The sequence below is a fragment of the Tachyglossus aculeatus genome, chromosome X2 (genome assembly GCF_015852505.1).
Source record: "Tachyglossus aculeatus isolate mTacAcu1 chromosome X2, mTacAcu1.pri, whole genome shotgun sequence".
NCBI classification, from domain to species: domain Eukaryota; kingdom Metazoa; phylum Chordata; class Mammalia; order Monotremata; family Tachyglossidae; genus Tachyglossus; species Tachyglossus aculeatus.
Window position 1 is genome coordinate 16,327,365 of NC_052100.1, and position 14,788 is coordinate 16,342,152.

The 14,788-nt window shown below is 51.7% G+C and overlaps 1 non-coding gene across 1 annotated transcript; it reads left to right on the forward strand.

The window, feature by feature from the left end:
• The first annotated feature begins 14,299 nt into the window (after positions 1–14,299).
• LOC119949715 lies at positions 14,300–14,436 on the forward strand. Its single transcript, XR_005457257.1, has one exon. It is a non-coding gene; the product is annotated as a small nucleolar RNA SNORA7 (small nucleolar RNA).
• Positions 14,437–14,788: the final 352 nt, after the last annotated feature.

Here is a 14,788-nt window from a genome sequence, read left to right on the forward strand (position 1 = left end):
GTGCCAAGCACTGCACTAAGCGCTGTACAAGCCCCCCCCCGCCCCGGCTCCTCCCGGGCGCTCCCTCCTCCCTCCTGCTCCGTGGGCTGCAGTCCCCTGCCCTCCCTCTCTCTCTCTCCTCCGCCCCGCCCCCGGCGGCGGTGGAGCGCTGGCCGGCTGGCTCCCCGTGCTCCCCGCCTGGCTCCCCGTGCTCCCCGCCTGGCTCCTTGTGCTCCCCGCCAGACTCTCCGTGGTCCCCTCGGGGCCTCCGGGCCCGGCTCGGCCCGACCGGCGGCTCCCCCGCCTGCTGCTCGGTCCCTCCCAGGAGGCTGGCCGCCCGGCCCACCTTCCCAATCCCCATGGAAGAGAAAGAGGTCAGCAGGCTCCCCGTCTCCCGACCCCCTCCTCACTTCCCCGCTTCTGTACCTGAGACCGGGCCGGGGGGAGGAAGGGAGGAAGAGGGACACCCCCTGCCCCGCCCCCACCACTTTCCCTGCCTCCCCCCCACCCCTCTTTTCTCCCCGCTTCCTTCCCCCGCCTCCTTCTCCCCCAATCTCCCCCCTCCGCTCCCCTAACCTTCTTTCCAAGCCACTTCGTTTCTCTGCGCCACAGTTATCTCATCTGCAAAATAATGAGGATTGTATTTGTTAAGCGCTTACTCTGTGCCTAGCACTGTTCTAAAGCGCTATTGAGACTGTGAGCCCCACATGAGACAGGGACTGTGATCGACCTGATTTGCTTGTAATAATAATAATAATATTAATAATAATAATGTTGGCATTTATTAAGCGCTTACTATGTGCAAAGCACTGTTCTAAGCGCTGGGGAGGTTACAAGGTGATCAGGTTGTCCCACGGGCGGGGTGGGGAGCGGAGCTCGCAGTCTTAACCCCCATTTTACAGATGAGGTAACTGAGGCCCAGAGAAGTGAAGTGACTTGCCCAAAGTCACACGGCTGACAATTGGTGGAGCCGGGCGCTTAGTACAGTGCCTGGCGCATAGTAAGCGCTTAACGAATACCGTCATTCTTATTATCATCATCATTATTACCCCTACCTCATTCCTCCACCTCTTTCTCCCCTTTCTCCTTCCCCCAGGTACCCCTACCCCCTTCCTCCACTTCCGCCTCCCCATCTCCTCCCCACCTCCTTCTCCCTCAATCTCCTTCCTCCACTACCCCTAGCCCCTTATTCCCACTTCTTTCTTCCCCCACCCCCACCTCCCCATCTCCTCCCCATCTCCCCCCTACCTCCTTCCCTCACGTCCTTCTCCCCCAATCTCCTCCCCGCTACTACCTCTGGCCCCTTGTCCCCACTACCTCCTTCCCCCATCTCCTCCCCTGCTATCCCTACCTCCCACCCCCTCCTTCTCCCTCAGTCTCCTGCCCTCCGCAGCCCCTAGCCCTTTCCCCCACTTCCTCCTTCCCCATCTCTTCCCCTGCTACCCCTAGCCCTCCCCCCACCCCCCCCGCCCAATCTTCTTCCCAATCTTCTCTCCCCGCTTGCTTATTTATTTCCATTAATGCCTGTCTCCCCCTCTAAACTGTCAGCGGTGGGCAGGGAATGTTTCTGTGTCTTGTTTTATTGTATTCTTCTCAAGTACTTAGTACGGTGCTCGACACACAGTAGCGCTTGGTAAATACGATCGAATGAGGGAATCAATCAATCAATCGTATTTATTGAGCGCTTACTGTGTGCAGAGCACTGTACTAAGCGCTTGGGAAGTACAAGTTGGCAACATATAGAGACAGTCCCTACCCAACAGTGGGCTCACAGTCTAAAAGGGGGAGACAGAGAACAAAACCAAACATACTAACAAAATAAAATAAATAGAATAGATATGTACAAGTAAAATGAATAAATAAATAGAGTAATAAATATGTACAAACATATATACATATATACAGGTGCTGTGGGGAAGAGAAGGAGGTAAGATGGGGGGATGGAGAGGGGGACGAGGGGTAGAGGAAGGAAGGGGCTCAGTCAGGGAAGGCCTCCTGGAGGAGGTGAGCTCTCAGTAGGGCCTTGAAGGGAGGAAGAGAGCTAGCTTGGCGGATTGGCAGAGGGAGGGCATTCCAGGCCAGGGGGATGACGTGGGCCGGGGGGAATGAATGATAACTTCTCCACCCCTTTCATTCATTCATTCAATCGTATTTACTGAGTGCTTACTGTGTGCAGAGCACTGTACTAAGCGCTTGGAAAATAAAATTCGGCGAGAGATAGAGACAATCCCTACCCAACAATGGGCTCACACCCCGGCTACCCCTACCTCCTCCCCCCACCTCCTTCTCCCCAATCTCCTCCTCCCGCCCCCTCCCCCCCCCCCCCGTTACTGTTAGCCCTTTCCCCCCACTTCCTCTTTCTCCCATTTCTTTCCCTGGTACCTCTGCCTCCTTTCCCCCACTTGCGCCTTCCCCCACTAACCCTACTTCCTCTTCCTGCTACCGCTACCCCTAAGCGCTGGGGTGGATACAAGCAAATCGGGTTGGACAGAGTCCCCGTCCCAGGTGGGGCTCACATTCTCAATCACACTCTGGGCGTGTCACCCTGCTCCTCAAAAATCTCCAGTGGTTGCCTATCAATCTTCGCATGAAGCAAAAACTCCTCACAATCGGCTTTGAAGCTCTCCATCCCCTTGCCCCCTCCTACCTCACCTCCATTCTCTCCTTCTAATAATAATAATAATGATAATAATAATAATAATGGTGGAATTTGTTAAGCACTTACTATGTGCAAAACACTCTTCTAAGTGCTGGGGGGGATACAAGGTGATCAGGTTGCCCCACTTGGGGCTCACCGTCTTAATCCCCATTTTACAGAGGAGGTAACTGAGGCACAGGGAAGTGAAGTGGCTTGCCCAAGGTCACACAGCTAAGTGGTGGGGTCCAGGATTCGAACCCATGACCTCTGACTCCCAAGCCCACGCTCTTTCCACTGAGCCACGCCAGCTTCCCCTACAGCCCAGCCCGCACACTCTGCTCCTCTGCTGCTAACCTCCTCACTGGGCCTCGGTCTTGCCTGTCCCACCATCGACCCCTGGCCCACGTCCTACCTCTGGCCTGGAATGCCCTCCCTCCTCAGATCCGCCAAACTAGCTCTCTTCTCCCCTTCAAAGCCCTACTGAGAGCCCACCTCCTCCAGGAGGCCTTCGCAGACTGAGCCCCCCCCTTTTCCTCTGCTCCTCCTCCCCTCCCCATTGCCCTTACTCCCTCCTTCTGCTCTACCCCCTTCCCCGCCCCACAGCACTTGTGTATATTTGTACATATTTATCATTCTATTTATTTTATTAATGATATGCATAGATCTATAATTCTATTTATTTTGATGCTGTTGAGGCCTGTCTACTTGTTTTGTTTTGTTGTCTGTCTCCCTCTTCTAGACTGTGAGCCTGCTGCTGGGTAGGGACTGTCTCTATCTGTTGCCGAATTGTATTTTGCAAGCACTTAGTACAGTGCTGTGCACCCAATAAGTGCTCAACAAATACGATAGAATGAATGAATGAATGATAAGAGCCCATGACCTTCTGACTCTCAAGCCCATGCTCACTCCACTACATGCTTTGCACATAGTAAGCGCATAATAAATGCCATCATTATTATTAAATACAGACCCCGGGACCGGGGGGGCCTGCCAGTGGACCAGAGGCATCCAGCAGTCAATCATTCAATGGATCGATCAGTTGGTGGTGTTTATTGAGCGCTTACTGGGTGCACTGCACTGGAACAGCGCTTGGGAGAGGACACTAGAAGGGAATTAGCAGACACATTCCCTATCCACAATGAGTCTAGAGAGGGAAACAGACAGGCATTCATTCATTCATTCAATCGTATTTATTGAGTGCCTACTGTGTGCAGAGCACTGTACTAAGCACTTGGGAAGTACAAGTTGGCAACATTAGAGAGGGTCCCTACCCAACAGGGGGCTCACAGTCTAGAAGGGGAAGACAGAGAACCAAACAAAACATATTAACAAAATAAAATAAATAGAATAAATATGTACAAATAAATAAATAAATAAATAGAGTACTAAATACGTACAAACATATATACATATATACAGGTGCTGTGGGGAGGGGAAGGAGGTAAGGCGGGGGGATGGGGAGGGGGAGAGGAAGGAGAGGGCTCAGTCTGGGAAGGCCTCCTGGAGGAGGTGAGCTCTCAGTAGGGCTTTGAAGGGAGGAAGAGAGCTAGCTTGGCGGATGTGCAGAGGGAGGGCATTCCAGGCTAGGGGGAGGACGTGGGCCGGGGGTCGACGGCGGGACAGGCGAGACCGAGGCCCAGTGAGGAGGTTAGCAGCAGAGGAGCGGAGTGTGCGGGCTGAGCTGTAGAAGGAGAGAAGGGAGGTGAGGTAGGAGGGCGCGAGGTGATGCCTTGAAGCCGAGGGTGAGGAGTTTTTGCCTGAATGGCATGGGAAGTGGCAGCGTGTAGGGATAGATGCTTAAGTGTTGTGGGGTGGAGATGAGGTTCATTCATTCATTCATTCAATCGTATTTATTGAGCACTTACTGTGTATAAACCACTGTACTCAGCCCTTACAGATAAAGGCATAAGGAGGTTAGGGAGCCTAGGATCTAGTGGATTGAATTCCCCAGGACTGTGGTTCCTGGAACAGAGATTTTTGTCTCTGCTCTGCAGTTGCTCTCTCCCGATTAACCGGCGGCGGAGCCCATAAAGGTGTCACAGAAGGCGAAGAAGCTGACCGAGTGACCGAGGCGACCGAGCCACCGGGCCCCGCGTCCCCAGGAATCCAGCAGAATTGCCTCCTCACAACCTCATCTTCCGATCCAGCGTGCGGAGAGGCTTCGGCTGCGTTCTCGGGGTCTCCCCACATCCGAGGGCCTCCTTGGGCCGGGGTGTCCCGCCTCCACGGAGGGACCTCCTAGTGGGCTGGCGACCGGACAAGTGGCATCCGTCCTGAACCCAGCGCTCCCGGTTTGGCGTCCACGGTCTTCTCTGGAAAGGTCAGTCGTGGCTCCCCCGCCGGGATCGCAGATACCATTTTGTCGGGTAGATTGAATCAAGTCTGGTTTTTTGGGGTTTTTTTCCCCCAAATAAAGGCAGAACGCGCGCTTCTTCCTTCAGCCGATTTCACTCATCCAAAAGAAACGCATTCTGAAAAAAAGCGCCTCAAAAACACCCACACTTCACAGTTAGGGAGCGTGGAATGTCAGAATTCATTTAGTCGTATTTCTTGAATGCCTACTGTGTGCAGAGCCCTGTACTAAGTGCTTCGAAGAGTACCATAGAACCCTCAACAGGCACATTCCCTGCCCCCAACAAGCTGACAGTCTAGAGGAGCTGGGTTCTCGTCCCAGCTCCCACATTTAATAAATATGGTACTTGTTATGGTTACAATAATTATCGTACTTGTTAAGCGCTTACTAGGTGCCAAACATTGTTCTAAGCACTGGGCTAGGTATAAGTTCATCAGGTCGGACACGGTCCCTATCCCACATGGGGTCACAGTCTAAGTAGGAGGCAGAACAGGTATCAAATTCCCATTTTAGACATGAGGAAACTGAGCAGCAGAGAAGTGGCAGAGCTGGGTTTCGAAACCCAGGTCCCCTGTTTCCCAGGCCTGTGTTCTTTCCACTGGATCACTCTGCTTCATAGCCTGCTGTGTGACCTTGGGCAAGTCACATCACCTCTGTGGGCCTCAGGTCCCTCATCTGTAATCTGAATCTTAATCTGTGAGCCCCTGTGGGACATAGGCTGTATCCAACCTGATTAGCTGTACCCCATCACTTAGAACAGTAGTAGGCCCATAATAGGTACTTAACTAATACCATAAGAAAAAAAAGAAAACTGATAAAATGAGAAGGCTCGTGAGTCATTTCTGAAGCCTGACCTTAGCATCAGCTATTCCCTCCCATCCTCTGCCCAGAGGAAGATCTCCAGGAAAGTTCTTCAAACAGGGCCGGGCCTTTAGAAAGATATCAGTCAACTTTGTATTACCAAAAGGGATTTTCAAATACATATTGATTGCTATTATCATTGTTATTATTATTATTATCATCATCCCTCACAGCACAAGTGTATCTACCGACTGCATTATACCCTCCTAAGTGCATAGTGCTTTGCCCAAAGAAAGCACATAGTAAACACCATTCATTGATACCTTCTACACCGGAAGCTCGTTATCGGCAGGGAGTATGTCCGCTAGTTCTGGTGTGTCCACTAGTTCTCGCCCAAGCGCTCAGTGCAGTGCTCTGCACGTAGTGAACGCTCAGTAAATACCGTGATTGGCTGAAGTGACTTTGTGGTCTTGGCATAAAACCTGCCCCCTGACTCTCCCCTTGCCTGATTGACAGACAACTGCTCTGCAGGCAAAGAGTCAATCACTCAACCAATCAGTGGTGTCTGTTGAGCGCTGACTATGTGCAGAGCACTGTCTGTAGCACCTGGGAGAGGACAATCTAACAGAATTAGCAGACCCCTTCCCATAATGAGCTTACGGTCTAGAGGAGGGGATCCTGAGGCATCCCAAGTGCAAACAGTAAGCGCTCAATAAATACGATGGATTGATTGATTGACTGACCATTGGCCTAGTGGAAAGAGCACAGGCCTGAAAGTCAGAGGACCTGGGTTCTCATCCGGGTTCCACATGGTATAGAGGATAGAGCATGGGCCTGGGAGTCGGAAGGTTCTAATCCTGACTCCATCACTTGTCCGCCGGGTGACCTTGGGCAAGTCACTTAACTTCTCTGTGCCTCAGTTACCTCATCTGTAAAGTGGGGATTAAGACTGTGAGCCCCCTGCGGGGCAATCTGATCACTTTGTAACATCCCCAGCGCTTAGAACAGTGCTTTGCACATAGTAAGCACTTAATAAATGCCATTATTATTACTATTATTATTATCATTATTATTCTCTGGGCCTCAGTTCCCTCACCTGTAAAATGGGGATTTAGACTGTGAGCCCCACAAGGGACAGGGACTGTATTCAACTCCATTTGCTTGTATCCCCAGCACTTAGCACAGTGCCTGGCACATGGTAAGCGCTTAACAAATACCATTATTATTATTATTATTATTATTATGCCTGCTGTGTGACCTTGGGCAAGTCACTTCACTTCTCTGGGCCTCAGTTCCCTCATCTGCACAATGGGGATTCAATCCCTGTTCTCCCTCCTCCTCAGAGTGGGAGCCCCTCGTGGGACCTGATGATCTCCTATCTACCCCAGTACTTAGAACAGTGCAGGGTACAGAGTAAGCATTTAACAAACACCACAATTGTCCTTATTATTTGTGTGTTCTTGTGTGGGAGGGTGTGTGTTTGGGCGCCCGCTAGTATGTGAATGTCTGCCTGCCTGACTGGGCATGCTGTGGGAGGCTGTGGGTGGATTTGGAGGGGGAAGGGGGTGGCTCACAGCTTACAAGCAGCAGAGACATGGGGAAACATCGTTCCGTGTCTTAATCGGTCTTGGGCCGGGTTACTCTTTCACTTGCCTACACGTCAGAGAAGGGAGTCGTCCCGCCCAAACCACGGTGGGTCGTCCACCCACGCACCCGAGAGCGGAAGTTCACCGGCACAGGCACGTGTCTGCCCAGTCTTGTGCCTTCCACTTCCGTTGTGGGCAAGGACTGTGTCTGTATTATCATTCCATTGTACTCTCCTAGGCATTTAGTACAGTGCTCTGCACACGGTGAACTTTCAATAAATACGAATGAATCAATCAATCAATCGTATTTATTGAACGCTTACTGTGTGCAGAGCACTGTACTAAGCAGCTTGGGAAGTACAAGTTGGCAACATATAGAGACAGTCCCTACCCAACAGTGGGCTCACAGTCTAAAAGGGGGAGAGAGAGAACAAAACCAAACATACTAACAAAATAAAATAAATAGAATAGATATGTACAAGTAAAATAAATAAATAAATAAATAGAGTAATAAATATGTACAAACATATATACATATATACAGGTGCTGTGGGGAAGGGAAGGAGGTAAGACGGGGGATGGAGAGGGGGACGAGAGGGAGAGGAAGGAAGGGGCTCAGTCTGGGAAGGCCTCCTGGAGGAGGTGAGCTCTCAGTAGGGCCTTGAAGGGAGGAAGAGAGCTAGCTTGGCAGATGGGCAGAGGGAGGGCATTCCAGGCCCGGGGGAGGACGTGGGCCGGGGGTCGTTGGCGGGACAGGCGAGAACGAGGCACGGTGAAGAGATTAGCGGCAGAGGAGCGGAGGGTGCGGGCTGGGCTGTAGTAGGAGAGAAGGGAGGTGAGGTAGGAGGGGGCGAGGTGATGGAGAGCCTTGAAGCCGAGGGTGAGGAGTTTCTGCCTGATGCGCAGATTGATTGGTAGCCACTGGAGATTTTTGAGGAGGGGAGTAACATGCCCGGAGTGTTTCTGGACAAAGACAATCCGGGCAGCAGCATGAAGTATGGATTGAAGTGGGGAGAGACACGAGGATGGGAGATCAGAGAGAAGGCTGATGCAGTAGTCCAGACGGGATAGGATGAGAGCTTGAACGAGCAGGGTAGCGGTTTGGATGGAGAGGAAAGGGCGGATCTTGGCAATGTTGCGGAGCTGAGACCGGCAGGTTTTGGTGACGGCTCGGATGTGAGGGGTGAATGAGAGAGCGGAGTCGAGGGTGACACCAAGGTTGCGGGCTTGTGAGACGGGAAGGATGGTAGTGCCGTCAACAGAGATGGGAAAGTCAGGGAGAGGGCAGGGTTTGGGAGGGAAGACAAGGAGTTCAGTCTTGAACATGTTGAGTTTTAGGTGGCGGGCAGACATCCAGATGGAGATGTCCTGAAGGCAGGAGGAGATGCGAGCCTGGAGAGAGGGGGAGAGAGCAGGGGCAGAGATGTAGATCTGGGTGTCATCAGCGTAGAGATGATAGTTGAAGCCGTGGGAGCGAATGAGGTCACCAAGGGAGTGAGTGTAGATCGAGAACAGAAGGGGACCAAGCACTGAACCTTGGGGAACCCCCACAGTAAGGGGATGGGAGAGGGAGGAGGAGCCTGCAAAAGAGACTGAGAATGAACGACCGGAGAGATAAGAGGAGAACCAGGAGAGGACGGAGTCTGTGAAGCCAAGGTCGGATAGCGTGTTGAGGAGAAGGGGGTGGTCCACAGTGTCGAAGGCAGCTGAGAGGTCGAGGAGGATTAGGATAGAGTATGAGCCGTTGGATTTGGCAAGCAGGAGGTCATTGGTGACCTTTGAGAGGGCAGTTTCCGTGGAATGTAGGGGACGGAAGCCAGACTGGAGGGGGTCGAGGACAGAGTTGGTGTTGAGGAATTCGAGGCAGCGCGTGTAGACAACCCGTTCAAGGAGTTTGGAAAGGAATGGTAGGAGGGAGATGGGGCGATAACTAGAAGGTGAGGTGGGGTCAAGAGAGGGATTTTTTAGGATGGGAGAGACATGGGCATGTTTGAAGGCAGAGGGGAAAGAACCAGTGGAGAGTGAGCGGTTGAAGATGGAAGTTAAGGAGGGGAGAAGGGATGGAGCGAGAGATTTCATGAGATGAGAGGGAATGGGGTCAGAAGCACAGGTGGCCAGAGTAGCACTTGAGAGGAGGGAGGAGAGCTCCTCTGAGGATACTGCTGGGAAGGATGGGAGAGTAGCAGAGAGTGTTGAGAGCCGGGGGGTTGGAGAAGGCGGGGGAGTGACTTTGGGGAGGTCGGACCTGATGGATTTAATTTTGTTAATGAAGTAGGAGGCCAGATCGTTGGGGGTGAGGGAAGGAGGAGGGGGAGGAACCGGGGGCCTGAGAAGGGAGTTGAATGTACGGAAGAGCTGGCGGGGATGATGGGCATGGGTGTCAATAAGGGAGGAGAAATAGTTTTGTCTGGCAGAGGAGAGGGCTGAGTTAAGGCAGGAAAGGACAAACTTGAAGTGAACGAGGTTGGCATGGTGTTTAGACTTTCGCCAGCAGCGTTCGGCAGCTCGAGCATAAGAGCGAAGGAGGCGGACAGTGGCAGTGATCCAGGGCTGTGGGTTAGTGGTACGAGAGCGGCGAAGGGAAAGGGGAGCGAGTGAGTCTAGCTGAGTAGAAAGGGTAGAGTTGAGGGCAGTAATCTGATCGTCAAGACTGGGTAGAGAGGAGAGGGAGGCGAGGTGGGGTGTGAGGCGCTCAGAAAGATGGATGGGGTCAAGAGAGCGGAGATCTCTGTGAGGGAGTAATATGGATTTACAGGGTTTTGAAAGGAGTGTGAGTGAGGAGGCAGGTGAGAAGATTATGATCAGAGAGAGGGATTTCAGAGTTGGTGAGGGTGGACACAGTGCAGCGATAGGAGATGATGAGGTCGAGGGTATGACCAAGTTGGTGAGTGGGTGAGGTGGGGTGGAGCAAGAGGTTGGCAGCGTCGAGGAGAGATAGAAGGCGGGCGCATTCCCACCAGGCGGTAATGTGACAGGATTCCTGCGGTGGGGGTGAGATTTGCATCATCACCACCATCATCATCATCATCATCATAATAGTACTTGTTACGCACATATTGTGTGTGAAGTACTGTTCCAAGTGTTGGAGTAGATCTAAGTTAATCAGGTTGGACACAGGTCCCTATCCTACATGGGGCTCACACTCTTAATCCCCATTTTACAGAGGAGGTGACTGAGGCACTTAACAGAGAAGTTAAATGACTCACCCAAGGTCACACAGCAGACGAGTGGCAGATCTGGGATTAGAACCTATGTCCTTCTAATTCCCAGGCCCTTGTTCTAGCCGCTAGGCCATGTTGGCTTGGGAGGAGCCAAGTGTACAAGTTAGGGTAAAGTGGGAGAAGAGAGGGAAAAAGTAAAGAGGGAGTTGATGGAAAGTCTTGCTGCCAATGGTTAGGGGATCTGTTCCATGTGGAGAGAAATGGGTAACCACTGTAAAGTTTTGAGGAGGGGGAGCATATATTTTAAATGATGTTTTCAGACTTCAAGTTCACTTTGGGAAGGGAATCACTGAATCGTATTTATTGAGCACTTACAGTGTAACGGGATAACAGAGTTGGAGGATACGTTCCCTGCCCTCAAAGAACTTAGAGTTAGTCAAGTTTATTGAGCGCTTCCTATGTTCAGAGCATTGTACTAAGCACTTGAGGGAGTACAATACGACAGTAGACAGATACATTCCCTGCCCACAGTGAGCTTACAGTCTAGAGGGGGAAACAGCTATCAATATCAATCAATCAATCATATTATTTATATCACAGATATGGACATCGTGCTGTGGGGCTGGGAGCGGGGGATGAATAAAGGGACCAAGTCAGGGGGATGCAGAAGGGAGTGGGAGAAGAGGAAAGGAGGGCCTAGTCTGCAAGGCCTCTTGGAGGAGACGTGCCTTCAGTGAGGTTTTGAAGTGGGGGAGGAGTCATTGTCTGTCAGATACGAGGAAGGAGGACGTTCCAGGTCAGAGGCAGGACGTGGGCGAGAGGTCGGCGGCGATAGAGACGAGATCGAGTCACGGTGAAAAGGGTAGCACCGGAGGAGCGAAGAGTGTGGGCTGGGTTGTCGTGGGAGTGTGGCAAGGTGAGTAGGAGACTAGCGAGGTAGAGGGGGAAACGTGTCTACCGACTCTGTTGTATTGTCAAGCGCTTTGTACAGCGCTCTGCATGCATTAAGCACTCGATAAATACCATTGATTGATGGATCGATTGATGTTTTCAGAAGATGATCTGGGCACGAGAATGCAGGATGAGCTGAGACGATAAGAGGACAGGGGCCGGGAGACCGGCAGGGAGACTCATCCGAGAGTCCAGGTGGGAGGTGATGAGAGTCTGAAACCCCGGGCGTGGATAAAGGGTAGGGAGGAAAGGGGCAGATCCAAGAAACACCGTTGAGGGAAAACCGGCGGCAGGACGGAGGGACGGACACATAAAATAAGTCAGAGGCCACTGCGGTAGGATTGAAAGAGGCCAGCAGAGGTAGGTATACCCCTCCCTGTCAGGAATCCCCTCCCTTTCCTGGAACAGTCTAGGAAGTTAAGAATTCCTACAAGAGCTCGTTGTCTCTAGACTGTAAGCTCATTGTGGGCAGGGAACATATCTGTTTATTGTTCTTTCTTACTCTCCCAAGCGTTTAGTACAGTGCTCTGCACAAAGTAAACGTTCAGTAAATACGATTGAATGAATGAATGAATGAATGAAAAAGATCCCTTTAACATAGCATGAAGTGATAAACAACAAAGGAGGAGTGGTGGATAAGGGGTTGTCCTACAGAAAGGAAGGGCCTGCATCAGTGAACCAATTCAGAATTTTAATTTTTTTTTTTTTAGCATTTGTTAAGCACTTACTATGTGCCAGGCACTGTACTTAGCACTTGGGGTAGATACCAGCTAATCAGATTGGACACAGTCCCTGTCCCATCTAGGGCTCACGGTCTCAACCCCTATTTTACAGATGAGGGAACTGAGGCACAGAAAAGTGAAGTGACTTGCCCAAGGTCACACAGTAGGCAAGTGGCAGAGCTGGGATTAGAGCCCAGGTCCTTCTGACTTCCAGGCCCTGGCTCTATCCATTAGGCCATGCTGCTTCTGTAATACTACTTATATTGGCATTTTCCATAGTCTATAAAATGCCAAGGCTTGACCTCTGTGGTGTTTGATTCAGTCTGTCCTTGTCCCAAAGGTTTCCCGGGTTATCGATAGGCGTGGTCTCAGCACTCACTTGTTATAACTGTCTTTGATCTGTAATTCTACTCAAGTGCCTAGTATCTGAGCCCCTAGGTGGGTCCAAGTAGATTTTTTAGTGGGAGATTCCCCCCACATTTAGGGGGTCTCTGAAACCTTCCAGCTTGTCCATTTCAAAAATAAGTGTAACTGGAGTTTCAAACCTATAGATTTATTCTTGCCATATTTTCTGCCAAGGTAACCATGAAGGTGATGATGATGATGATAATAATAACAATAACTGTAGTATCTCTTAACCATTTACAATGTGCCAAGCACTGTTCTAAGCACTGGCGTAGATACAGGCTTATGGGGTCAGACAGAGACCGTGTCCCAAATGGGGCTCACAGCCCTAATGCCCATTTTACAGATGAGGGAACTGAGTCAAAGAGAAGTGAAGTGACTTGCTCAAGGTCTCACAGTAGACATGTGGCGGAGCCGGGATTGGAACCCATGACCTTTTGACTCCCAGGCCTGGGCTCTATCCACTATCCTATACTCTGGATGTCCAGCCCAAACAGCTCTAGGGGAAATAGTGCTCTCCTTCCACCCCCTCTCCCCCCCCCACCCCGAAAACACGGCCCAGGACCCAGGGGTGGCATGCTCCCTGTGGTCTGTGGGAAGCCTGTCGGGCTCTGAGACCATTTCATTCATTTAATCGTATTTATTGAGCGCTTACTGTGTGCAGAGCACTGCACTAAGCGCTTGGGAAGTACAAGTTGACAACATATAGAGACGGTCCCTACCCAACAACGGGCTCACAGTCTAGGAGGGGGAACAGACAACAAAACAAAACATATTAACAAAATAAAATAAATAGAATGGTAAATATGTACAAGTAAATTAAATAGAGTAATAAATCTGTACAAACATATATACAGGTGCTGTGGGGAGGGGAAGGAGGTAGGGCAGGGGGAGAGGAAGGAGGGGGCTCAGTCTGGGAAGGCCTCCTGGAGGAGGTGAGCTCTCAGTAGGGCTTTGAAGGGAGGAAGAGAGCTAGCTTGGCAGATGTGCGGAGGGAGGGCATTCCAGGCCAGGGGGAGGATGTGGGCCGGGGTTCGACGGCGGGACGGGCGAGAACGAGGCACAGTGAGGAGGTTAGCGGCAGAGGAGCGGAGGGTGCGGGCTGGGCTGGAGAAGGAGAGAAGGGAGGTGAGGTAGGAGGGGGCGAGGCGATGGAGAGCCTTGAAGCCGAGAGTGAGGAGTTTTTGCTTGATGCGTAGGTTGACTGGTAGCCACTGGAGATTTTTGATGGGGGGAGTAACGTGCCCAGAGCGTTTCTGCACAGAGATGATCCAGGCAGCGGCGTGAAGTATAGACTGAAGTGGGGAGAGACAGGAGGATGGGAGATCAGAGAGGAGGCCGATGCAGTAATCCAGTCGGGATAGGATGAGAGATTGAACCGGCAGGGTAGCGGTTTGGATGGAGAGGAAAGGGCGGAACTTGGCGATGTTGCGGAGGTGAGACCGGCAGGTTTCGGTGACGGACTGGATGTGAGGGCTGAACGAGAGAGCGGAGTCGAGGATGTCGCCAAGTTTGAGGGCTGGTGAGATGGGAAGGATGGTAGTGCCGTCTACAGTGATGGGAAAGTCAGGGAGCGGGCAGGGTTTGAGACCAGGGTTGGGCCAAGCGGCCCAGAGCCGCTTGGCTTAAACAAAGAGGAATTTCCATTTCCTCTTGTCGGGCAATCATTGAGCACTTATTATGTGGAGAGCACTGTACTAAGGCCCCTCACAGGGTCATGCCTGGAGAGTTTCCAGTACTCTACCAGTCTCGATTACCAGAGGGAGATTAAGCAGAGGCCTACCCGTTCCATTCCTAGCTTGGGCCATGGCTAGCGAGTGGAAGGGAATCTGTTACAAGTCAAAACTCGCCTGTGCTGGGCACCAGCGGCAAGCGAGAGAGTTGAGGGCGGAGACTCAAGTTTACTGTGCGAAAGGTGGCGATGGTAAACCACTTCCAGATTTTTACCAAGGAAACAATCTGTATACACTACCAGAACGATGGCAGATGCAAGTGGGACGTTCTGGGAGAGATGCGTCCATGGTGTCGCTATGGGTCGGAGAGGACTCGACAGCACAAGACAGCAACTGTACTAGGGGTTTGGGAGAGTACCTGGAGCCCTGCCCTGGTTCTTGCCCTCTGCTATGGGTGGGGCTGGGCCCCACTGGCTCCCCGACTCACAACCCTGTGGAACACTCTCTCTGTCTATCTCT